At 40.0% G+C, this 25,298-nt stretch overlaps 1 protein-coding gene across 2 annotated transcripts in view; it reads left to right on the forward strand.

Annotated features, from left to right (window-relative positions):
- LOC125461625 (glucose-fructose oxidoreductase domain-containing protein 1) overlaps window positions 1-25,298 on the forward strand; it is a 94,444-nt gene that overhangs the window by 21,325 nt on the left and 47,821 nt on the right. The window contains exon 1 of one of the 2 annotated variants that reach the window (XM_059653608.1): window positions 6,978-6,994. The exons of the other annotated variant lie outside the window; for it this stretch is intronic. The gene's annotated coding sequence lies outside the window, so the exon portion shown is untranslated. Of the gene's footprint in view, window positions 1-6,977; window positions 6,995-25,298 lie in introns of those variants that run through there. 2 annotated transcript variants of the gene reach the window in all.

The following is a 25,298-nucleotide window of genomic DNA, read 5'->3' on the forward strand; positions in this document are numbered from 1 at the left end:
GGTGGAAGCTAGATAAGTGCAGGATCATAAGGTTATTCATGGGCTTGCGGTACAGTCAGGTACTGAGGTGTCTGTCTTTATGGAGAAATGTGTGTCCAAGAATGAGACTGATGAGTAATCTGAAGAGTAATCTATGATAAGTCTAATGGTGGGGTTAAAGTTGTTGATATCGTTTTGTAGTTGTTTTAGTGATTCTTCGTCATGAGTCCAGAAGAAGAAAATATCATCAGTGTATCTGGTGTATAGTATTGGTTGGAGGTCCTGCACAGGGAAGAAGTCTTGGTCAAACTTGTGTATCAAAATGTTGCCATATTGGGGTGCAGATTTGGTTCCTATAGCTATTCAGTGTGTTTGGATAAAGAACTTGTAGTCAAAGGTGAAGACATTGTGGTGAGGATGAAATGGATGAGTTGTAGGATGGCATCTGGAAATTGGCAGTTGTTACATTGGGTACTGAAGCTGTTGCAGTGATGCTGCCATCATGGGGGATGCTGGTGTAGAGTGCTGAACCATCCATTGTGACGAGGAATGTCCCTGGTTCAACTGGTCCGTGGGTGCTGAGTTTCTGTAAGACATCTGTAGTGTTGCAACAGAAGTTAGGGGTTCCCTATACAATGGGTCTCAAGATGCCTTCGACATAGCCAGTGAGGTTCTTACACAGGGTCCCATTGCCTGATACAATGGGACATCCAGGTGTGTTGGCTTTGTGTATCTTTTGAAAGCAGTTGAAGTTTCCTGTGTGAGAAGAATGCAGGATGTGAGTGCATGGGATACTGTGAAGGTCTGGATCTAAGTTCTTGATCAGTTTGTTCAGTTGACGGAAGTATTCTTTGGTCAGATCAGCGGGTCGTCTGTAATGTTCCTGGTTGTTCAGTTGTCAGTATGTTTCTTTGCAGTAATCCATTCTATTCTGTATGACAATGACTCCACCTTTGTCTGCTGGTTTGATGACAATGATGCGATTGGTCTTGAGAGCATGAGTGGCATTTGTGTTGTGTTTGGATGATGTTTTGTGTTATCTTGTGAGAGTAGCTGATGAAACTAATGTTGACGCATCTCCTGATGGTTTGAGCATACAGGTCTAGGGCAGCAGCCTTCTAGAGGGATCAATTTCAACTCTTTCATCTTTGGTCACTGTACCATGGATCTTTTTGTTGACTGTTCTGATTCATTGGTTGTCTCATACGCTCGCTGCTGACATCTTGGGGTTTGTAGAAGAATTCGTGGAGCCTCATTCCCTTGATGAATTCCTTTGTGTCTTCTGCCGGACCATTGGTGTCCATTTTGGTAGTGGGGCTGAGAACTTTAATTTTGTCCAGTTGAAGGGTATGGTTAGATATGTTGACAACTGATTTTCCTGTGGTGGTACCAGTTTCAACCATGGTACCAGGACAGGCTTGGTTACTGCTGGTGTGAGGCCAAGTTTCTCCAGTTTCTTGTTCTTGATGTGCGTGTCGGTTATATAGTTCCATTGCCTCACCTGCTTGGCAGTGTCTCATAGCTGGTCTGCTCTGTTCTGAGCGTGAGCGGAGAACATGGACTCTATCTCAATTTAAAGTTTGCAGCGTCTGCTGTAGAGTTGGTGTACGAGATGATTGAGGAGTCTATGAGAGGTGCGAGAGTCTCTCAAGAGTAGTCTCTGTCGTAGGTTGACTTGAATTGGTTTGTGATCTGTAATCCTTTCGGATTTTCTCTGCTTTCTTGCATCGCTGCAGAAACTTGTTGTCTGTGTTGAAATTTGGAATCTTCTTGGAGATCTTCTCAACTTTGAGCTGACAATTTGTGGTGGTGCTGGTAGCCATGATGTGGAGTTGCTAGTATTGGACAGGGGTGGACAAAGGCAGAAGTCACACAACACCAGGTTATAGTCCAACAGGTTTATTTGAAATCACAAGCTTCCAGAGCATAACCCCTTTGTCAGGTGAAATGAGATAGAAGCACACAGACACAGAATTTATAGGCAGAGAGACATCAAGGGCAGAAAGATCAAAAGATCATACAAATGGTGTGAGTGGTCCCTGCAGCTGATCCAATTTATGAGATGGTGTGAGTAAAGTTCAACAGCTGAATAACAAGTGAAGGGATGACCTATAATCCGATTAAATGAGGCAGAGAGATAATTACAAAAAAAATTAAAGATAAGGTGGTACTGGAGACAGATCAAATAATGTATTTGTAAAATTTTCCTTACTGTCCTGTTTTGTCACTATCACCTGGATAAATTATTATGATCTCTCTGCTTTAATTAGTTTGTACAGTTTTATAGAACATAGAACACTACAGCACAGTACAGGCCCTTCGGCCCTCGATGCTGCACCGAGCTGTGAAACCAAACTGAAGCCCATCTAACCTACAGTATTCCATTATTATCCACACGTTTATCCAATTACCATTTAAATGCCCTTAAACTTGGCGAGTCTACTACTGTTGCAGGTAGGGCATTCCATGCTCTTACTACTCTATGAGTAAAGAACGTACCTTTGACATCTGTCCTATATCTATCACCCCTCAATTTAAAGCTATGTCCCCTCGTGCTAGCCATCTCCATCCAAGGAAAGAGGCTCTCACTGCCCACCTATCTATTTGGATTGCTTATTATTTTGGTTCGACCCTTGGCATTTGACTCTTATACTATTCATTGTTATTCCAGTCACTTGGTTTGTCTCCAGCACTCCCTTATTTTTGTTTTTTTGTAATTATCTCTCTGCTTCATTTAATTGGATTATAGGTCATACTTCCACTTGTTATTTAGCTGTTGTCACTTTACTCACACCGCCTAATACCTTGGAGCACATGCAGGGACTTATTCAGCACTCCACTGACACCATTGATATAATCTCTTGATCTGTCTGCCCATAAATTCTGTGTTCTATGTGCTTCCCTCTGACTTCGCCTGATGAAGGGATGCGCTCCAAAAGCTTGTGACTTAAAATAAACCTGCTGGACTATAACCTGGTGTTGTGTGACCTCTGACTTTGTCCGCCCTAGTCCAACACCAGCACCTCCACACCATCACATACTGGTTGAGATGACAAACTGCACAAGTGGTCATCTGAGAAAATACCAAAGTTACAAAATCTTTTGTCACTGTCACACTGCAGTTCATTTTCTGAGATTATAAGGTCTGGCTTTCTGTGTGCCGTACAGGTATCCTGTAACAATATAACCTCTGCTTTTGAAGTCTGATCCTAGAGTTGCTTGACTTCTACCCATCTGGAAAAGCAGTTTACTACTATCAAGAACATTTTACTTTTATTTTCAGGAGGCTTCCTGAGTCATTTCTATGGCCTTTATAGAAAGGAAGTTATTATCAATGGTTCTGTTGTCTCCTGAGTCAGACAACATGATGCCAACTTTTCCAACTGTTTTGAGAGTCCTTACGGCTGAAAAGAATATCTTGCAATTGGTACAGCGTATTGATTTTCAAGACTGTTGAATGACCAACCATTCATCATTAATGAGTATATTATTGACCACACTTAGGTGTTTTGTCTGTTCAGAGTACTGTCTCAGAATGGGATTGTGTGGCATGTATGCTGGCCTTTCTTTGATGAAGTATTCTCTAACCTGAACACATTTTTCAACAGATTTCTGTGCATCTTTGTTTTCATTCACTTGCTGAGTTGACACAGATAAGGCTGTAGTTGTCGTCAATTTAAAGCTTTCTACACCTTCAACTAAAACTATATCATGGCTGATGCTGAAGGATAATCTGTTGAAGCAAAACCTTCCAAATGGTGTAATGAAGGTTGTGGGCAATTTAGGTTGAAGGAGAGTTGCCCAAAAAACAAAAGTTGTATCGAGTTTCATGAAGATTGAACTCTTTGCTAAGTTCTCAGCCACACATGATGTAGCCTGACCTTTATGTTCAGTTGTTTCATTCAGCTGGGTAGGGTCTATGCAGATTCCAATTGATCCATTGAGTTTGAAATTATACCCAAACACCAGTTGTTAATTTTGCAACCCCTTTATTTAACATATAGTCAGTTTTTTTTCCTTTTGACCTGAGTGGACAGCAAATTTTTCTGGGTATAAACAGATAGTCTAGTTTTTTTTCAGGCTTTGGAATGATATGGTAATCTGTCTTTGGATTTCTTGTCCTGACAGTAGCAGTGAAAATTCAACATTGAAGTTCATAGCTGTTCTGAGGAAGGGTCACTGGACCTGAAATGTTAACGCTAATTCTCCTCCACAGATGCTGCTGAATCTGCTGAGCTTTTCCAGCAATTTCTGTTTTTGTTTCTGGGGGTGTTTTCCAGCGTTCCAGCATTTGCAGTTCTTTCGGTTTTTCTTTCAGTTTTTTCATAGCTGATCTCCCTAGTTCTCCAGTTCCTGTGCTCTGCAAATCTGTAGTCCATTCATCAGGTGAAGTGAGAGAGGAACACACACAGAACACAGACCAAATATTGTATTTGTAAAATCTTCTTTACTGTCCTGTTTTGTTACCATCACCTGAATATATTGTTATGATCTCTCTCCCTTATATAGTTTGTACAGATTTGGATTACTTATTAATTTGGTTAGACCTTTGGCATGCGCTCTAATACTTGTCATTGCAGTCATTTGGTTTGTCTCTGACACCACCTGATTTTTAATTCTTTGGAATTATTTCTCTGCCTTATTTAATCAGATTATAGGTCATCCCTTCACTTGTTATTCAGCTGTTGCCATTTTACTCTTTTAAGCTGCCATACTCACACTTCCCTGCAACTCTGCAAATCATTGATAAAAGTATCAATGCTTTACTGTCACTCAATTAATAGCCAGCAGGGACATCTGATACTAGCTTTCCTGGTCAAGAGAGAAGAACCCTATGTTCAGTATCACATTTGGTGTCAGTGATTTTTCTGACAGCTATGAATTACAATGTTGAATTTTCACTGCTACTGTCAGGACAAGAAAGCCAAAGACAGCTTACCATATCATTCTAAACCCTGAAAAAAAATCTAATCTATCTGTTTATACCCAGAAAAATTTGCTGTCCACTCACGTCAAAAGGGATAAAAAACTGACTATATGTTAAATAAAGGGGTTGCAAAATTAACAACTGGTGCTTAGGTATGATCTCAAACTCAATGGATCGATTGGAATCTGCATAGACCCTACCCAGCTGAATGAAACAACTGAACATAAAGGTCAGGCTATATCATGTGTTCTGTCAGCAGAAAAGAACTTTTCTCCAATCAGAATTTAGCATTGAAAAGATCCAAAACTGCTGTACCCATGTCTAACTTAAAGCATATTTTGCTTCTCCGTACTACCACAGCAACAGTCCAGTAGCTTCTGCTTGGTTCATTGATCTCACTAAGAAAAGACATCTCTGCACTACTTATATCTTCCATTTTATGAAACTAGCCATCTTTTCTGGGCTTCCCAATTAAACAGTCAGATTGGATGTCAAATCTTCTGGAAAAAATAAAATTTAACCTCTTTGTCAGGACAATTTAACACAGGTGTTTCTCTATTACACTGATAACAGTTAGCTAGTGTAGTTGATACATGCTGTTTCTGCTTCCCCGATATAAGATAACAAAGTGTGAATTTGGAGGAACACAGCAGGCCAAGCAGCATCTCAGGAGCACAAAAGCTGACTGTTCAGGCCTAGACCCTTCATCAGAGAGGGAGATGGGGAGAGGGAACTGGAATAAATAGGGAGAGAGGGGGAGGCGGACCGAAGATGGAGAGAAAAGAAGATAGGTAGAGAGGACAGTATAGGTGAGGAGGTAGGGAGGGGATAGATCAGTCCAGGGAAGACGGACAGGTCAAGGAGGCGGGATGAGGTTAGTAGGTAGGAAATGGAGGTGCGGCTTGAGGTGGGAGGAAGGGATGGGTGAGAGGAAGAACAGGTTAGGGAAGCGGAGTCAGGCTGGGCTGGTTTTGGGATGCAGTGGGGGGAGGGGATGAGCTGGGCTAGTTTTGGGATGCAGTGAAGTCCACATTGATACCATTGGACTGCAGGGTTCCCAAGCGGAATATGAGTTGCTGTTTCCCCGATTTTTTTAAGAATTACCTATTGTATCGGATCAGTCACTTCTTTGATATGGTTCTCTCTGTCACTCTAAATCACACAATGATTTTACTTTCTGACCTCGGCTTGTCTGCTCAGGTGGACTGCCTTTATGAATTTTGCATCATCAACTGCCTGCAAGGGGTTCAACAATCTAAGACTCTGGCAACAATTCTTTCCCTGATTATTTCATCTTTTAAGCTGCCATACTCACACTTCTCTGCAACTCTTGTGCAGATCATCGATTTAAGTATCAATGCTTTACTGTCACTCAATTAACAGCCAACTGGGACATCTGATTCATGCCATTCTTGCCTCCTGGGTTTTTGTATAACTGCCTTTTTGTCACAGGATATTCTTTTTAAATTTAGCCTGCTCAATAATTAAGTTGTTTTACAGCTTGAATGTGGCACTAATGCTTTTATTACTTGCTCATATATTGATGATTTGATGGATTAGGATACTTGCATTGCATACAATAATGCACTGGCCTGCTCACTGCTTATCTTCACAGCAAGGGTGGATACAATAACATATGCCTTGATATCAGTTCAGCCACACTTCCTTTTTGATTGGGACCCAGGATTCCCTTGAAGCTTTATGCCTGCTACCACCAAATAGTAATTTTTGTCTGGTTGTGAGGTTAAAGAATAGTTATAGAGATTGCTCAGATAAGGAAAGTGTTAACTATATCTAAGAAACATCTTACTCTGGCTTCAACTTGTTACATGGCTGCAAGAAAGATCAACGTCATGTGTCATTACATAATTTCATATGGTTAGCATATTATACAGTCTGATTTAATCCATTATACTACAGGAGAAACCTTTCCAGCATCAAATCAATTAATGTCATCTTCTGCAGAGCCTTAAAATGTGTCCATTTGGCTTGGTTAAAGGCCACATGATGCAGACCTCTTCACAACTCTGCTGGCGCTGACTACCTCACCTTGTTTCAGTCGGCCTTCCGATTCCTCATCTGTCACTGGTAAGATTAGAATTACCTGGAAAATCCTGGTCTTTTGGGTCCATTATGTATGTTACCTGCTTTTGATCAGTCATCTGGTGATTTGTCCTGCCTTTTCAGGAATAATGGTCAATGACGAGAAGACATGGTGGAGTCTGCCTGAAGCAGCCACACATTATTTTAATATTCCCCTTCCTGTCTTCACAGGCCTAAGGTCGAGGGGAATAATGGACGCAACAGTTTCAGTTTTTTTAGGGAATAGACTATAAGAAAACTTGTACACACTTTAGTGGGCAAAGATTAACATAAAAGCAGCTCACGCGTCAGCTTGGCTCAACTGATAGCACTTTCACTTTTGTGTCAGAAAAGTTTCGTTTCAAGCTTTGATTCTGGTCAGAATCCGATTGAGTCTTGTACTGTTATATGGCGCTATTTTCCAGAAGAGATATTAAATGGAAGCGCTGTACACTTGTCAGGTCCTTATGAATGATATGTGGATCTATCTGAAAGAGATAAGGGAGTTCTGCTGGTGTTGTAGTTAATATTTCTTCCCTAACCAACATTGTCAAAAACAGATTCTCACTCAGCCATTTACTGTGGAATCTTTAATGTGTGCAAAGTCTGTGCTTCATTAACATATATAATTGTATTCACAAGTAATCCATTGGAGGCCCTGAAACAGATCATACATCAATGTAACTGGTGTACATTTTTAGCTGAACGATTTGAACTGCAAGAGTTACAGACATTATCTGGCCCAGCATTGTATTGACTAAAAAAGGCTGTAACCCCTTAATCACTTATGTCAATTATTTTCTTTTCAATAAATGGAAATTGGGTGGCAAATGTCATTGTTTGATAAGCTGAGTCACCAAAATGTTGATCCATGTTATTATCCTAGGACGATGTCTACTTCCTGTTTGGTAGTGAAACCCACATTGACTGAAATCAAAGCTCCTGAGATTATGTTTTCCACTGAAGAAACGTTTAACAAAAAATGTAGACATGAATAAAGAATGTGAGCAAAATCAAAAATGCTTGAATGTGAGGTTGTAGGAGGTTGTCCATTGTTACCAGCATTCATGATTGTTTCCTCTCTGAAATACTTTCAGAAGTTAGGATACAATAAATACCCTCACCGATGTCACTAAATCCTCACTTAAGTGCATTCAAGAGATCATCTTGTCAGTTCGTGTTCAGGAGCTGGGGTTGAGGGAGAAAAAGTTCCAAGAATGAAGCCTTAAAGAGGGACAATTACAGCTTCAAAAGAGCACAGCCGTAACAAAATTTACTAAGTAATTTTGCAAGGTTCTGTTCTCAATGTGAAGTCAAAGAGCAATATTCTAGAATCACATGCAGACCCCTCACAAAATTTCTCTTTATATGAGCAATATTTTTATTTCACAGCATCTACCAGTGCGTTTCATCTCCCAGTGCAACTAGAAGTCTAGGAACTTGGCCTGGAAGCATAAGAGAGCACACAACTCACAGTGGAGGTTACATCAGCAAGCACATGTACTGCAACAGAGTAAAAAATTACCAATGCAGGAATTTTTTGACTAAGATGTACTACATCATCTACAACCTATCGTGCTGCATTGCCAGTAACAATGAAAGTAACCAATTTCCCAAATATTTATTGCTTAGGGGCCTGCTAGGTTTCCACCGGAGCATGCTGAAAATTGTCTTATTTACTATTTTAGCTTTAGGACAGAGTCATAGAGTAATAGAATCATACAGAACAGAAACAGACTCTTCGGTCCAAGCAGTACTTGCTGAACATAATCCCAAACTAAACTAGTCCCACCTACCTGTGCCTGGCCCATATTCCTCCAAACCTTTCCTATTCATATACTTATTCAAATGTCTTTTAAATGTTGTAACTGTAGCCACATCCACTACTTCTTCAGGAATTTCATTCCACACGCGAACCAATCTCTGTGTAAAAAAATTGCCTTTTTTGAAACTTTCACCTCTCACCTTAAAAATGTACAACCAAGTCTTGAAGTCCCATATCCCAGGAAAAAGACAACTACTATTAACTCTATCTATTCCACTAATTATTTTATAAACTTCTATAATGTCGCTTCTTAACTTCCTACGCTCCAGAGAAAAACAAAGTCCCAACCTATCCAGTCTTTCTTTATAAATCAAACCTTCCACACCCGGCAACATGCTGGTAAATCTCTTCTGAACCCTGTCCAGCTTAATGATATCCTTCTTATAACTGCGTGACCAGACTGGATACAGTATTCCAGAAGAGGCCTCATCAATGTTCTGTACAACCACAACATGACTTCCCAACTCCTGCACTTAAAAGACTGAGCAATGAAGGCAAACATGCCAAATGCCTTTTTGACCACTCTGTCAATATGCGACACAAACATCTGATTTGTTTTTTGTTTGCAAAACATAAAATTAAAATAATGGCCAACACATTAAAAATGAAATGATACTATTTGATTGGAAAATGTTTGAACATATATAATTGGGATTATTTGCTCATTTCTGAGCAAACTATTGGGATTAAAGGAAGACAGGTCCCCAGGGTCTGATGGCATTGGTGCAGGAGACAAGCAGAATTATTGTCCACTAGCTGTTTGGATTCTAGTGAATGTTTAGATCCTCTTGCTTAATTATGTAGAAACAACAAGCACAGGGTAAATTTTTATCACTTTGCACTCCTGGCAGGGAATCTCATCTGGGAGCACAGATAAGAAGTTATCTTTAACGGTTGGGAAATCATGAGTATTTGAGTTTTTAAAACGCTCACTTGGTATAAGAAGTTCCCTATTGAGAGCATGAAGAGGAAACCTGATCTCAGTTAACATGGACAACACTGCATACCTCTGAACAATTAATTGCATACTGTATTGTATATATGAACTAAGTTGTTGTTTTATTTCTCAGTTCTTAAAAGTCCTTAAGTTTTCTTTTTCTGGATATTATTCAGAAATTGGTACAAAGTCATATTTTGGTGAATGCTGTATTCACATCCCAACAGGTTATTACATATTAAACAGGTATTTTTCTGGACACAAAAATATTGCGTATGCTCAGCCTATGATTTTCTGTTTATTGAATATAGGGCGTTAGGCACCATTTAAATAGCAAGAGCTTAAGGTTGGTAATCTCTGGGTTACTGCTAGTGCCACATGGTAGTGAGGGGGAATAGAAGGATAGGATAGATGGTAGAATGGGTGAGGAGCTGGTGCAGGGAGCAGGGATTCAGATTTTTGGGTCATTGGGATGTCTTCTGAGGTAGAAGTGACCTATTCAAAAGGGATGGGTTGCACCTGAACTGGAGGGGAACAAATATCCCAGTGGGGAGATTTGCTGGAGCAACTCAGGAGGTTTTAAATTAGTCGGGTATGGGGTGGAACCATAAACAGCAGTGAGACAAGAGAGGTCGAGTTTGATACCAAAATTAAAGAAAGTAAGTTAAATAGACAAGGCAGCAAGAGCATGGCAGAGAATGAGGGAAGACTGATCAATTAAAATGCACTTATTTCAATGCATGAGGCCTGACAGGCAGTACAGAATAACTCAAGGCATGGATAGGAACATGGACCTGGGGTGTAATAGCTATTACCGAAATATGGCTGAGGGAGCGACAGGACCAACTAATGAATGGAGCTCATCGCCTGAACTCCAGCAAACACAATCCTAGCCGACTCAATTTCGCCTCATATGTAAGTCCTGCCATCCTTGGAATGAGCCTAGGAAACCTTTGCTGCACTCCCTCAAGGGCAAGAGCATCCTTCCTCAGAAAAGGAGACCAAAACTGCACACAATATTCTTGGTGTAGCCTCACCAGTGCCCTGTATAACTGCAGCAACACATCTGTGCTCCTGTGCTTGAAACCTCTGGTATTGAAGGCCAACATATCATTTGCCTTCTTTACCACCTGCTGCACCTGCATGTTTACCTTCAGCGACTGGTGCATAAGAACACCCATTGCACTCCCCTCTCCCAATTTACAGCCATTCAGGTAGTAATCTGCCTTCTTGTTTTTGCTTCCAAAGTGAATAACTTCACATTTGTGCAAATTATGCTGCATCTGCCATTGATTTGCCCGCTTACCCAACCTGTTCAGATCATGCTGAAGGATCTTTGCATCCTCGTCACAGTTCACCCTACCACCCAGCTTACTATCATCTGTAAACTTTGAGATGTTACAAAAACAAAGTTGCTGAAAAGCTCAACAGGTAGGCAGCATCTGTGAAGGAAAAAACAGAGTTAACGTTTTAGATCCGGTGACCTTTCCTCAGAACTGAGTACTGAGGGAGGGTCATCGGACCCGAAACGTTAACTGTTTTTTTCTTCACAAATGCTGCCCTACTTTGTTTTTGTTCCTGATTTACAGCATCCACAGTTCTTTCGATTTTTAATTTGAGATGTTACATTTTGTTCCCTTATCCAAATCACTAATATGTATTGTGAATAGCTGAGGTCCCAGCACTGATCCCTGTGGAACCCCACTAGTTACTGCCTGCCAATTTGAAAAGGACCCATTAATTCCTCCTCTTTTTTTCCTCTCTGCCAACCAGTTTTCTATCCATTTCAATACAATTCCCCCAATCCCATGCATTTTAATCTTGCACGATGGTCATTGCGGACGAGTTGAGCTGAAAGGTTTCCATACTGTATGATTCTATGCCTCTTTATTAAATTATTCATTAACGGAATGAGATTGTTGCTGGCAAGACAGCATCTACTGCCCAGATGGCAGTTCAGAGTCAACCACATTGCTGTGGGTCTAGAGCCGCATGTAGGCCAGACTAGGTAAGGATGGCAGTTTCCTTCCCTTAAGGACATTAGTGAAGCAAATGGGTTTTTCCTGACAATTGACAATGGATTCATGGTAATCATTAGATTCTTAGTTTATTGAATTCAAATTCCACGCTCAGCTTCACACTTTATTATCCACCATCAGCTGTGGTGGGATTCGAACCCAGATTCCCATGACCTTATCTGGGTCTCTGGATTAACAGTCCAGCGATAATACCGTTAGGCCATTGCCTCCCCTCCTTTTGATGCTATAAATTTAATGCATGAAAAAAATGGATTCTAAATATGCAATTCACCATGTATGAGCAGAAGATTCCTGTTTTGTGAAGAGTCCATTGTCTTGCACAGGAAGTAGCAGCAAAATTTAGATATTATCAAATTTGCAAATGAAAAAATAACTTTGAGGCCAGAATTCCTGACTGAAAGCTGGTTTAGTGGAACAGCTGTTGAATAAGGGTCTAGGCCCGAAATGTCAGCTTTCCCTGCTCCTCTGATGCTGCTTGGCCTGCTATGTTCATTCAGCTCTACATCGTGTTATCCCTTAATTCAACTTTGTGCCTCTTTTAGGTAGTTCAGGGTGCCAACCATAGAGAACAGCAGTGAAATATATTTGAGAGGATGTAGTGGCATGAAAGCTGAGGGAAGAAGGTGACCTTGCTATTTTATAGTTTAAATAGTATAATTTTAGAGAGAATGCAGGTAGAGAGAGGCCTGCGATTTATGTATGCAAACATTTCAAGGAAAGGGGAGAAGTTATTAAGACTGTTAAAAAATAATACAGAATCGTTAAGGGGTGGCTTTAATCCCAGAAATGAGCATGTTTAAATGTTAGGATGTTAAATCTGAATGATACCTCTGTTTCCCCCCAACTTCCCGTTCTACTCAATCCCCCCATCTGTCCACTTCTCATTTTAAGAGGCATGTTGACAGATTAAATATTACATGAAGCCGCACACCTCATATTTGACCCCTGTTTTAATTACAGCTTCCTGAAGTTTCCAGGCATTGGGAAACCAACTAGAATGAGGTGAGGATTGCTGGATCCACTACCTTCCGCTTATCTACTGGATCCAGTGGACATGTTTCACCTGAACCCTCATTGGACAACTTGCCACCAAACCTTTCAATCTCTTTCTTTTGACTCTTATGATCTCCTCTATGAGGCCTCTTATCTCCTTCACTAGGCCTACACTCTGCTTCTGGCTTCCAATCTCCTCCAACTCTGGTTTCACTAGCTCTTGCCTCCTCAATGTTGCTGCACTACAACCACTCACTTATTCCTGCACCAGCCTTTGCCAGTTCCAGTCTCCAATTTTATCAAAAGCTCCTCCCAGCTTTGAGCCTCACTAAACATCACTATCTTTGGACTCTTCTTCCTCCTGCCCTCTTTGCTGCTGTCTAGCCGCAGTTTGTTGTGAAAGGTCTAGCCAACCAACCTCTCAAAACTGGCTGGCTGTGGCTGGAAAATAGAGTCAAATAATGGTGTCAACTCTTTGTTGTTTAGTTTAGTTCTTATTGGGTTTTCTAACTTCATTCCAGACTCATTTGCCAGTTTGCCAAGATTGTTAATAAGAACCATAGATACTACAGCATTGATTCCCTCTGATCACCTGGGCATGCTGATTTTCATCTTGTATAACTTCAGCTATAAAGTGCATGATAGGTGGGTTTAAAGGGAAGTTGTAGAGTTGCTGAAGCACTTTTTTTTACACGAAGTGCCAATGCAGTATTAATAGAAAGTAGGGTATATTCACATAATTTCACTTTTTTTTTGCAAATGCTAACAAATTAAATTAAGCAACTTTTCATTGCATAACTAAAAGGTCTCAAACCCTTGCCACCCAGTTACCATCTACACATTCATCCACACACTTAAAAGGGGAAACTGCACCCATAGAAAATCATGGGCAATGTTACTTTAATGTTTAAATGAAGAACAGGTTTGTTTTTATTGAGATCCATTTCCAATAGAGTAAGAAGGACTGATTAGGTTTTAACATGTCCAAAAGTAAAACCATTGTAAAGTTGTTCTTCTATAACATAAGGCTGCATGAATGTGAAACAAATCAGTCTTATTTTTTAGTACCCTAATGGTCATTCTGCTGTTGCACTTCCAGATTTAATGACCAAAACATCTGTCCCAATGTAACATGTGGGATCAAATATGCAAGTAAGAATATTAAAATCTATTTCCAATTTAATGTAATTTTGTTGACTACAAAGTGGATCGATATCTGTCTTTAATAATGTAATAGATTAGTCCAGTTATTGTTTCAACTTCACATGAATTACATATTGGCAGTGCAGACACAAAAATAGTTTAAGACAACTCTATCCCAAAATACCAAATGTGATTAATTTACCAAATGGAATTAATTTATTTGCCAACATTGTCTTTAATTCATTTCTTACCCAAATATTATCCATTCTTAAAAATTATTTCCCAAGTCCACTTGTTTTGTGAGGTACTCACCTGTTTCAACAAAACTTGTGGAAAAATACTGTTCCTCATGCTCATCATCAGTGACTTCTAGGTGGTCAAGTCTACGAAAGGCCAGCTGCATACTGCTATGCTTCTGCTGCTATCAAAACAGTCAGGCATCTTTGTGATATTGTTACAAAGAAGGATATTGCTGGGACGTGAGAAAGGCAGAAATGTTTTGACTTTCTTGCAAGTGGCAACCTGTGTCATTCTCATTGTGCCACTGCAGAAGTTTTGTTATTCCTTAAAAGCCCCTATTAATTTTGTCAACCAATTTATCCAATGATGCGATTTGTCATCAAAATGAAGCCCAAAACTTACATTTCCACCACTTCAGCTTTTTCCAAAGCTGAAAAAGTTAGTAAAATTGACTTCTTTTGTGAAAGGCCAGCAGCGTCATCCCTAGAGTTGGTCAAGTTCTTCAGGACAGAATGCAAAGTCATGCAAAATTACACCATGCTCGCTAGAAAATGACTCAATACTCTGCAACATGATGCTGATGCTTGTGGGCAGGAATCCCAGTAACTTGCTTAACTGCTTTGTTAGATAAGTGGTTTGCATTTTTATATGAGACTTTGAAGCCCATCTCTGTCCTGCTCAGCATAGTTGAGAAAGAACCTCATTTCTCCCTCTATTGAGCTCAGTTTCATTATTTAGTCCATGTGGGGTGCCTTTGCTGTGAATGATGCTTGAGATAGAACATTTCTCGAAGTACCTTCTTAAACAGAATTCAGATGCTGACAAGGACTTAATGGAAAAGTGACTGAACATGGGCAGGTTAGTCTTGAGAGTGGAACTTACTGAACAGATACTGAGTGAGTGAAGGATTATAAATAATAAATTACTGAAAAAAAAATTCCTTCATTGTTCCCAATGATCATTCTGTTTTCTGGGCCTCATAAATCCCTAATTCTTTTGGAAGAGTACTTGTCCTTTTCTACTATGTATCAAATAATGCATTATTTTGCACTATTCTGCAGATTATTCTGCTGAAGTGGAGCTCTGTGCCTTGGAGGCAATTATGTCAAGTTGTTTATTTATTCAGAGAGCATTATGTTGTTTTTCACTGGAATCTTTAAAAATTGTGAAGTCCATAACAATTCTGGCTTTGGGCAAAGAATACACAGCACTTAATAAATTACATTTCCATTGTTACAAGTGTTTCCATCTCAAAAAATGTCTCATATTTGGAATTTGATGCCTGGGACATGCTAATGTACTATTTATAAGTTCCTAATTTTAGTTGAAGGGAACTTGCCCCAGACAATCAGAAGCACTGTAATGGCATTGAAGCACTGGAGCAAACTTTTGCCTGGACTTGGGAAAACTCAACCTGTGCACTCTTGTGTCTTGCTGCACAGGGCTGTGTTTGTTTGCGGTGTATTTTGTGAGTTCTGATGAAGTGCGTGAGGAGTGTTGCTTGGTAGGTGTTCCAGTTAAAGGCCTGGCTTCATTTTCCAACACAATATTGCAGCTTCTAAGCCTTATCTCACACACCATCGCCTTTCTTCCACCCTCTGTGCAATCCTTTATGCCTCAATGCAAACCTCAAGCCTTGTCACATTTTTCCAGGATACCCATGCCACTTCCTATTACCCCATGCCATCTCTGTCCACATGTAATAGTGTCATAGAATTTTTTCAGCACAGAAGGAGCTCTTTGGCGCATCATGTCAATGACATCAAACATCTATCTGTTCTACTCCTATCTTCCAGAACTTTGCCCATAGCCTTGTATACTATGGCATTTCAAGTGTTCATCTGAATGTCTTGAAGGTTCTTTACCATCTCATATTGCCTGTGCCATCTCATGCCACCTCTATGCCCATGTTTCCTCTATAGCCACCCACCCAGTATGTGCTGTTCTCAGGATTCTCTGCATCATGTGCAGTTCATAGGATACAATACAACAGGCCTAACAGGTAAGGCAGATGAACTTAGGGCATGGTTAGGAACATGGAACTGGGATATCACAGCAATTACAGCTATGTGGCTCAGGATGGACAGGACTGGCAGCTTAATGTTCCCAGGTATAGATATTAGCGGAAGGATTGAAAGAAGGGGCAAGAGAAAAGGGGGAGTGGTGTTTTTGGTTAGGGATAACATTACAGCTGTATTTCGGGAGGATATTCCTGGGAATACTTCCAGAGACGTTACTTGGGTGGAACTGAGAAATAAGAAAGGGATGAACACTTAATGGGATTGTACTATAAATCCCCCAGTGGTCAGCAGGAAATTGAGAAACAAATTTGTAAGATCTCAGTTATCTGTAAGAATAATAGGGTGATTACAGTAGGGGATTTTAACTTTCCAAACATAGACTGGGACTGCCATAGCATTAAGTGCTTGAATGGACAGGATATTGTTAAATGTGTGCAAGAAAATTCTCTGATTCAGTATGTGGATGTACCTACTACAGAAGGTGAAAAACTTGACCTACTCTTGGGAAATATGGCAGGGCAGGTGACTGAGGTGTCAGTGGGGAGCACTTTGGGGCCAGTGACCATTATTCTATTAATTTTAAAATAGTGATGGAAAAAAATAGACCAGAGCTAAAGGTTAAAGTTCTAAATTGGAGTAAGGCCAACTTTGACAGCATTGGGCAAGAACTTCCAAAAGTTGATTGGGCACAGATGTTCACGGGTAAAGGGATAGTTGCAAAAAGGGAAGCCTTCAAAAATGAGATAATGTGAGTCCAGAGACAGTATGTTCCTGTTAGGGTGTAGGACAAGGCTGGTAGGTGTAGGGAATGCTGGATGACTACAGAAATTGAGATTTTGCTTAAGAATTGGAAGGAAGCATATGTCAGGTATAGACAACAGAGATCAAGTGAATTCCTAGAATGGTATGAAGGCAGTAGGAAATCAGGAAGGCAAAAAGGGGCCATGAGATAGCTTTGGCAGATAGGGTTAAGGAAAATTCAAAGGGATTCAAATACATTAAGGACAAAAGGGTAACTAGGGAGAGAATAGGGACCCTTAAAGATCAGCAAGGCCATCTATGTGTGGGACTACAGGAGATGAAAGAGATATTAACCAAATATTTGGCATCAGTTTTTACTGTGGAGAAGGGCATGGAAGATAGACAATGTGAGGAAGTAAAAGGTGACCTCTTGAGAAATGTCCATATTACAGAAGAGGAGGTGCTAGATGTCTTAAAATGCATGAAGGTGGATAAATCCTCAGGATCTGATCAGATGTCCCCTAGAACTCTATGGGAAGTTAGGGAAGTGATTGCTGGCTCCCTTTTTGAGATATTTGTGTCATTAATAGCTACAAGCAAGGTGCCTGAAGACTGGAGTTTGGCTAAAGTGGTGCCACTATTTAAGAAAGGTGGGTAGGTAAAACCAGGGAACTCTAGACTGGTAAGCCTGTCATCGATGGTGGGCAAGTTGTTGGAGGCAGTCCTGAGGGACAGGATTTACTTGTATTTGAAAAGGCAAGGACTGATAAGGGATAGTCAACATAGGCTTTCTGCATGGGAAATCCTGTCTTATGACCTTGACTGGGTTTTCTGAAGAAATAACAAAGAGGACTGATGAGGGCACAGCAGTGGACGTGATCTATATGAACTTCAGTAAGGTGTTCAACAAGGTTCCTCATGGTAGATTGGTTAGCAAGGTTGGCTCATATAGAATACAGGGAGGACTAACTATTTGGATACAGAACTAGCTCAAAGGTAGAAGACAGAGGGTAATGGTGGACGGTTCCTTTTCAGACTGGAGGCCTGTGATCAGCAATGTGCCACAAGGATCAGTGCTGGGTCGTTGTTTATATAAATGATTTGGATGTGAACATAGGAGGTATGGTTATTAAATTTGCAGATGACGCCAAAATTAGAGGTGTAGTGGACAGCAAAGAAGGTTACCTCAGAGTACAACAGGATCTTGATCAGATGGGCCAATGGGTCGAGGAGTGGCAGATCTCATATTTTTAATTGGTATTATTGTATAAGGACAAAAAGACCCAGATTCAGCCTTGTTGTGATGTCATAGGACTACACATCACAGGGTATAAATACAACAGGATGGACAGAGTTAAAACACTCTGCAAAAACACCTAACCAACATTCAGTACTCTCTGTAAGAAGATCTACGGAAGATACATTGGAATGTATGACTCTCTGGAAGACAGGGAGAGCACACGAACATGAACGCATGAAGAAAAGAGATTAATCTTTACTTACTGTCACAATAATTTTGCAATCAACACGCATCAAAATATTTCATATTAATGAATAATAAATAGTTATGTTGAAGTCCAAGCCTAAAGACGTTCTTTAAATGTATTGATTTATTATATTAAGCAATGTCACTTTGGAATAATTTAAATCAACAATCCTTTTTAGACTGTTACTTCGATTCTGGTTAATGTACTAGGACATTGCAGAAAGATGATTTTATATGTAAAGAAGATACAGAGCAATTCTGCAGCTTGATTAGTCACCTGAACTGGCCATACATTCAGACTAGACCCAATGTTAGTTGAGATGTTTTGGAGTTAAAGGCTGAGATGAAACTCCCAAAAGTAGAGAATGTTTTATGAGCTAATAAAATATTAATAAAATTAAATTTGGTGAAACGTTACTTAGGTTCCTACCTTTAGGTTATGTAAAGAACATGAAACTAGTGATACTGGATTGGTTAGGACTATATTCACTGGCATTTGAGGTTGTGGAGGGGATCGCATAGAAACCTTTAAATTCTAATAGGACTAGACAGGGTAAATGCAGTAAGGATGTTCCTGATGACCTGCGAGTCTAGAACCAGGGTCACAGTCTAAGAATACAGGGTAAGCGATTTCTTCACCCTGAGAGTCGTGACCCTGTGGAATCCTCTGCCACAGAAAGCAGTTGACACCAAAGCATTGAATGGTTTCAAGAAGGAATTAGATGTATTTTTTAGAGCTAAAAGGATCAAAGGATATGGGAAGAGAGTGGGAATGGGGTACTGAGCTGTTATATCAGCCATGATTATATTGATAGCAGAGCATGCTTAAAGGGTTGAATGGCCTACTCCTGCTCCTATTTTCTCTGGAACAGACAGAAACCATGTTGAATTATGGTTGAAAATGTTGCATTAAGAAACGTACGTTCCAACGTGTATCTTAGAAAACAAAATGTTGATGGAAGGTGAAAAGTTTGACTCCAGGTCAGTTTTTCTCTACATGGCCTTCTTTAAATGAAACAATCTTTGGAGAGAGGATATATAATTGAATTGTTTGCTCAGGGTTAAAAGAATGCCAAGATTACAGACAGATCAGTTGAGATGAGAAATACTGTGAAGTGGAATGAACACAGTTGCAATGTTGTGCAGTTTATGGTGAGGGCTACAGAAAATGGCCTCAATTTATTGCCTGACTAGAGGTAATTGTGGTTTATTTATCACTGAATATCGGACAATACATCAGCAGTGACGTTTGAGAGGGGTGACGGAAAGGAGAGGTAGATGTAATCAGCATACCTGTGAAAGTCTCTATATCTGTGGATGATGATACCAAGTGGCAGTGTGGAAGAGAAGAGGACAAAGGATTGATACTTGGGGGCACCCCTAAAGTAATACTGTAAGGGCTAGAACAAATGCCATTGTTGGAGATGCATTTGAGTACATACCTTAAAAGTGCGGCTATCCAATTGAGTTAGATTGTAGAGGAAGCCGCTTGGAGGATAATCATGTGGTCAGTTGCTTCATAAGAACGGTTAGTACAGAGAAAGGAGAACACTGGGGATTACTGTTCGTCAAAGAGAATATCATGAAAGACTTTGCCTAAGACCATTTTGCTGTTGTGAGAAATATAGTAATCTGATCAGAGTAATTTAAGCATGGAGTTTTAAGAAAGATAGCCAAAACTCTCTGACACAACAGTACGTTCAGAACTTAGAAGGAAGAGAGAAATTAGAGATTTGATGTAACTTGCAGGATACTATAACAGATCCTTTGAAAGTGACGGAGACTGTTATCTGAAGAGAGTATAATGTACAATACATCTAGGATATAGAACAGGGAGGGAAGTTGAAAGATCAGAACTTTCATAGGGGTAGGCTTAAGGGATGGGAGGTTGATGCCCTGTGACAAAAGAGTTCAGCAAAAAAGTTGGAGGGGAAGAGGACAATAGAGAAGAACAGCAACTTAATTGGGGTGTGTCAGGTATACTTACACATGAACCTGAGAGAGTGAAGATTGGGATGAACCAGGGAAATTGACTGGATTAAGAGAGAGAAAGGATTTGCTTGGGACATGGCATCAAAGGTGGAAGTGACAGTGTGCCCATAATGAATGGAGGGCAAATGTCTGGACACCTAAAATTTTGAAGTGTAACGGTATGTGCTAGATCAAGGATGTTATTGCCGAGGACATGGGATCAGCATGGGAGGATGTCTGTGGTGAGAAACCCATGCTTCTGAAATAAATCATAGAAGTATAAAAAAAGGGGAAATTGAAAAAGTGTTCATTAAACAAGAAAGGATTCCATCAACTCAACATTCACCTTTTGAAAGTGTCAGCCTAGTCAAGTATCTTATAGGAGAGTTGGAGACAGTAAGGACTACAGCTGCTGGAAGCTAAAGTCAATAAATGTCAAGCTGGAAAAACACAGCAGATCAGACAGCATCCGAGGAGTAGGAAAGTCAACATTTCAGGCAGCAAGTCTTCACGAAGGGTTTTGACCAGAAACATCGACTTCCCTGCTCCTCGATGCTGTCTGACCTGCTGTGCTTTTCTAGCTCCACATTTACTGACCTTAAAGGAGAGCATTTGAGGAGCTGGATCAGAATTCAGTAAAGTTAAGAAAAATCTTGTCCATGGCAATAAATTACCACCTTCGCAAGGGCATTCATGATAGCAACAAATTTGGCCTTCACAAAGACATGCAATCCCATGAAAAAGTGAAAAAAAAACTGTGATATACTTATAGAGATAGTAGGAACTGCCCATGCTGGAGAATCTCAAATAACACGGTATAGAGCTGGATGAACACAACAGGCCAAACAGCAACGGAGGAGCAGGAAAGCTGATGTTTAGGGTCGAGACTGTGTTCATCCAGCTCTACATCCGGTGATAGACATAGTTTTATGTATATATAATATATAATACATATATAGTTCTATGCTTCCATCAGTAATTCTTGCAGAAGCAAGAAGTTTCTGTTTAATCACGGAAATTCAGGATTGATTGCAGGAGACCTGTAAATCCCAAATGAATTAGGGTTGAATGAATAGTTATTAGAGCTTGTGTAGATGTTGAAGAATTCATGACTTAGGGTGTGGCATCCAGAATAATAATACATTGAATTTCTTTCCCTCTAAATGCCATTTTTTTCAAGTTCCACAAGAGATGATAATGCAATCAACAAAAAGGAATTGCAGTTAGGAAATGGATTATTTTTATAAGTACCAAGCAGCTTCACGCTTTCTTTCCTGATATTAAATACAACAGTTTATGACTTGTGATTTAAAACAACTATAAATCTTGAACCAATGAACAATCTTTCAAAAAAAACTTAAAAGAAAATATCTCTACAAAATTCTGCTATATGCTTCCAGAAAGCACACTTCCCTGCTTGCAGTGCACACTGAAGAAGAAATTTGAACTCTGTCCAGTTAGCAGGAAAAGAATCAGGGAGCATTGGAGAAACTCAACAGGTCTGGCAGCACCGGTGATGTTAACAAGAATTAACATTTCAAGTCCAGTATGACTCATCTTCAAAGAGATTTTCTGTTTTTATTTCAGATTTCAAGCATCTGCCAGTTTCGCTTTTACAATAGGGGAGCAGTGGCTCTTTTTCCTGCTCAGATTCTGCTGTTCTGTGTTTTTAGTGTCATTGGCTTTGGCACAAAGCGTGCCATGCGCTGGAGTCCAGCTCATGAATAGAGATCCTACTGTTGATACCCCTCCAGCTGAGCTATTTAGAGGTTAAAGAAGATAAGTTTTAAAAAAAATCTACCCCAGTTGAGTTTGGAAGAGCAAGTGACTGACTGCTGCTTGGGATTCCCTCCTCAACAGTGACACTTTCAGGCAACCCGCCCCCGCCCCCCCCACCCCCCCACACTTTATAAGACTTGGCTTGCTGCTGGCAACCTTCTCCTTATGTCGATGGATCTTTGACCTGTTCTACTGGCCTGTGCAGAAAACGGCCAAGGAGCTGACTGTTAGCATTATATTGAAACCCTGCAGTTAAAATCAGCCAAGATGGTGGAAATTAACACAAATTCTTATAAAAAATGACTTCACCTCCATCAGTTGAGAGAAAACAGTTTAAAAAAATACATTGGTCACACTTACAGGGGATTCGTTTTTTTAGGTTATATATTTGCTTTTGTGATAATAAAATGTGAGGCTGGATGAACACAGCAGGCCAAGCAGCATCTCAGGAGCACAAAAGCTGACGTTTCGGGCCTAGACCCTTCATCAGATATTTGCTTTTGTTCTCAGTTCTGAAATTCCATTTCTAGGAAACTACACAGTTTGAGATATGTCATTAATTGGTTGAGTTCACATAGTCTCTCAGGGAAATTTAAATGTTTCTGGGCCAGCATCCAAGTCTGTAAAGCCAGTTATCAGCTGAGGATAAGAATTAGTTTCTGAAGGTCTTAGCCAAACTACAAGGTGTGCAAAATACAGAACAGGCATCTTGTCAAATTTTACAGATCTATAGGCTGTATTTGCAATTCGAGTTAGGTGAAAGGGGGAAACCTATGTTCAGCATTATAAATGAGGTATCAACATCCAGATATGCCAGTGCTGTTCGTTCCTATTTTTTCAAATGTAAATGTTGTTCAAAGTTATTCTGAAATCGTGTCAGTCACTCCTGCAATTTATCGATTCAGTATGATGAAATCAAGATTTGTAATACACAGAAGTAATTGTGTGCTTCCCAGATGGCTTAACCCATGAGGAACTGAATCATACTAATTGAGGAACGCAAGAAAAATGAATAAACCATACAGCCTATTGAGCTTGGTCTTCCATTCAATCTGATCATGACTGATCTTGGTCTTCTGTTTCACTTTCCTGCCTAATCCTCATGTCCCTTGATTCTCTGAGAGATGTAACATGTGTGCATCAGAGCCTTAAATATATTCAACACTACAGCATCCACAATCCAACGGAGTAGAAAATTCCAAACGTTCACGACCCTTTTGAGTGACTTAAGTTCTTCTCATCTCAGTCCTAAATTGCCCCTTTATTCTGAGAGTGCGCCCTGTGCTGAGTGTTTTGCATACCCACTCAGTGGAAACAATCTTTCAGCGTCTTGCTTTTCAAAAGTCGGGTTCTCTTGTGGGACAGTGGTGTGTCCTTATCTCTGGAGCGGTTGAGACTTGAACTCAGTTCTCTTGGTCCAGAGGTGTGTCATAACTTGGAAATATCTAGAACAATTCATCTGTAGCCTTGCAGCTGACAGCAGAAAAGGCATTATGATGCTGTGGTAAGGCCTCCTACCTCTGAGCCAAGAAACCTGGGTTCAAATCCCATTTACTCTAGGGATATATAATAACATCTCTGAGTAAGGGAAAATATGTAGCTGATCAAACTCCTATAGAGTTGTGTCTCTTTCAATGATATTGCCTCTCATTCTTCTAAACTCCAGAGAATAAGTACCCAATTTATTTAGCTTTTCATCATCTTGGAGATCAGTTTATTCATCACTAAATGTTCAGCATCCTCATGTGAGAGCAAGATGTATTGCTTCCACCTGTTATAACAATTTAATGAGATTGAGTTTTTGAAAGCTGTTGTAGTGTCGTGTTAGGGTCTAAACAGGTTGATTAACAATGTCTATAATTTTTTGTGGAGATCAGAACAGCACACAGTATCCCAGATGTAATCTCACCAAAGACCTATGCAATTGTAGCAAGAGTGTTTGATTTCTTTACTCTGATTCCCTTACAATAAAGGTCAACAGTGTCATCTGCTTTTCTAATTGTTCACATGTTCAATGCCGAATTAGCTGATCACTACAAACGTAGCAGTAATAGGGCTATAATTAGACTCACTGCATCTGGAGTAGAGATCAGAATATTGGCTAGATTTCCTCCTCTTTAGTACAATTCAGTCAGGCTGCTTCACATTGATTTCCTTGATCATTTGTGACCTGACTATTCCATCTAATTTCTTATTTATGTTGGCAGAAAAGCTCGATTATGGAAAAATGAAAACAAAACAGCTCAACTTCTTGTAAAAAGTTTTGTATAATATTGTTTATAGGGTCATAGTCATAGAGTCATACAGCACTGAAGAAAACCAACTATATTCTAAACTAAACTTGTCCCACCTGCCTATACTTGGCCCATATCTCTCCAAACCTTTGCCATTCATGAACTTATCCAAATGTCTTTTAAATGTTGTTACTGTACCTGCATCCACCACGTTCTCTGGCAGTTCAATCCACACATGAACCATTCATGTTCTCATGTCCTTTTAAAATCTTTCTCCTCTCACCTTAAAATATGTCCCCTAGTTTTGAACTCCCCACCCTATCCAGCCCCTTATGATTTTATAAACCTCGATAAGGTCAACCCTCAATCTCCTCTGCTCCAGTGAAAAAAGTCCCAGCTTTCCAGTCTATTTTTATATCTCAAACCCTCAATTCCAGATAACATGCTGGTATATCTTTTCTGAACCCTCTCCAGTTTAATAATATCCTTTCTATAAGGCAATCACAACTGCATCCTCCAGAAGAGGCCTCAGCAATGTCATGTGCAATCTCAACATGACGTCCCAACTCCTATACTCAAAGGGCTGAGCAATGAAGGTAAGCGTGCTGAATCCCTTCTTAACCACCCTGTCGGACTGTGATGCAAATCTGAAAAATTATGTACCTGAACACCTAAATCTGTCAGTTTTACAATAATACGTATGGCCCTACCATTAATTGTATAAGTTCTGTTCTTGTTTGTTTTACCAAAATGCAATACATCACATTTGTTCAAATTAAACTTCCTCTACCACTTCTCAGCCCATTGACCCAATTGCTTCTCTTTCTTTTGGATCTGTATTTCTTGCTTTACAATCAGTTGCTTTCTCTGCCTCGTGTGAAATTTCATATTTCAAAAGGAT

The sequence above is a fragment of the Stegostoma tigrinum genome, chromosome 2 (genome assembly GCF_030684315.1).
Source record: "Stegostoma tigrinum isolate sSteTig4 chromosome 2, sSteTig4.hap1, whole genome shotgun sequence".
In the NCBI taxonomy this organism is placed as follows: Eukaryota; Metazoa; Chordata; class Chondrichthyes; order Orectolobiformes; family Stegostomatidae; genus Stegostoma; species Stegostoma tigrinum.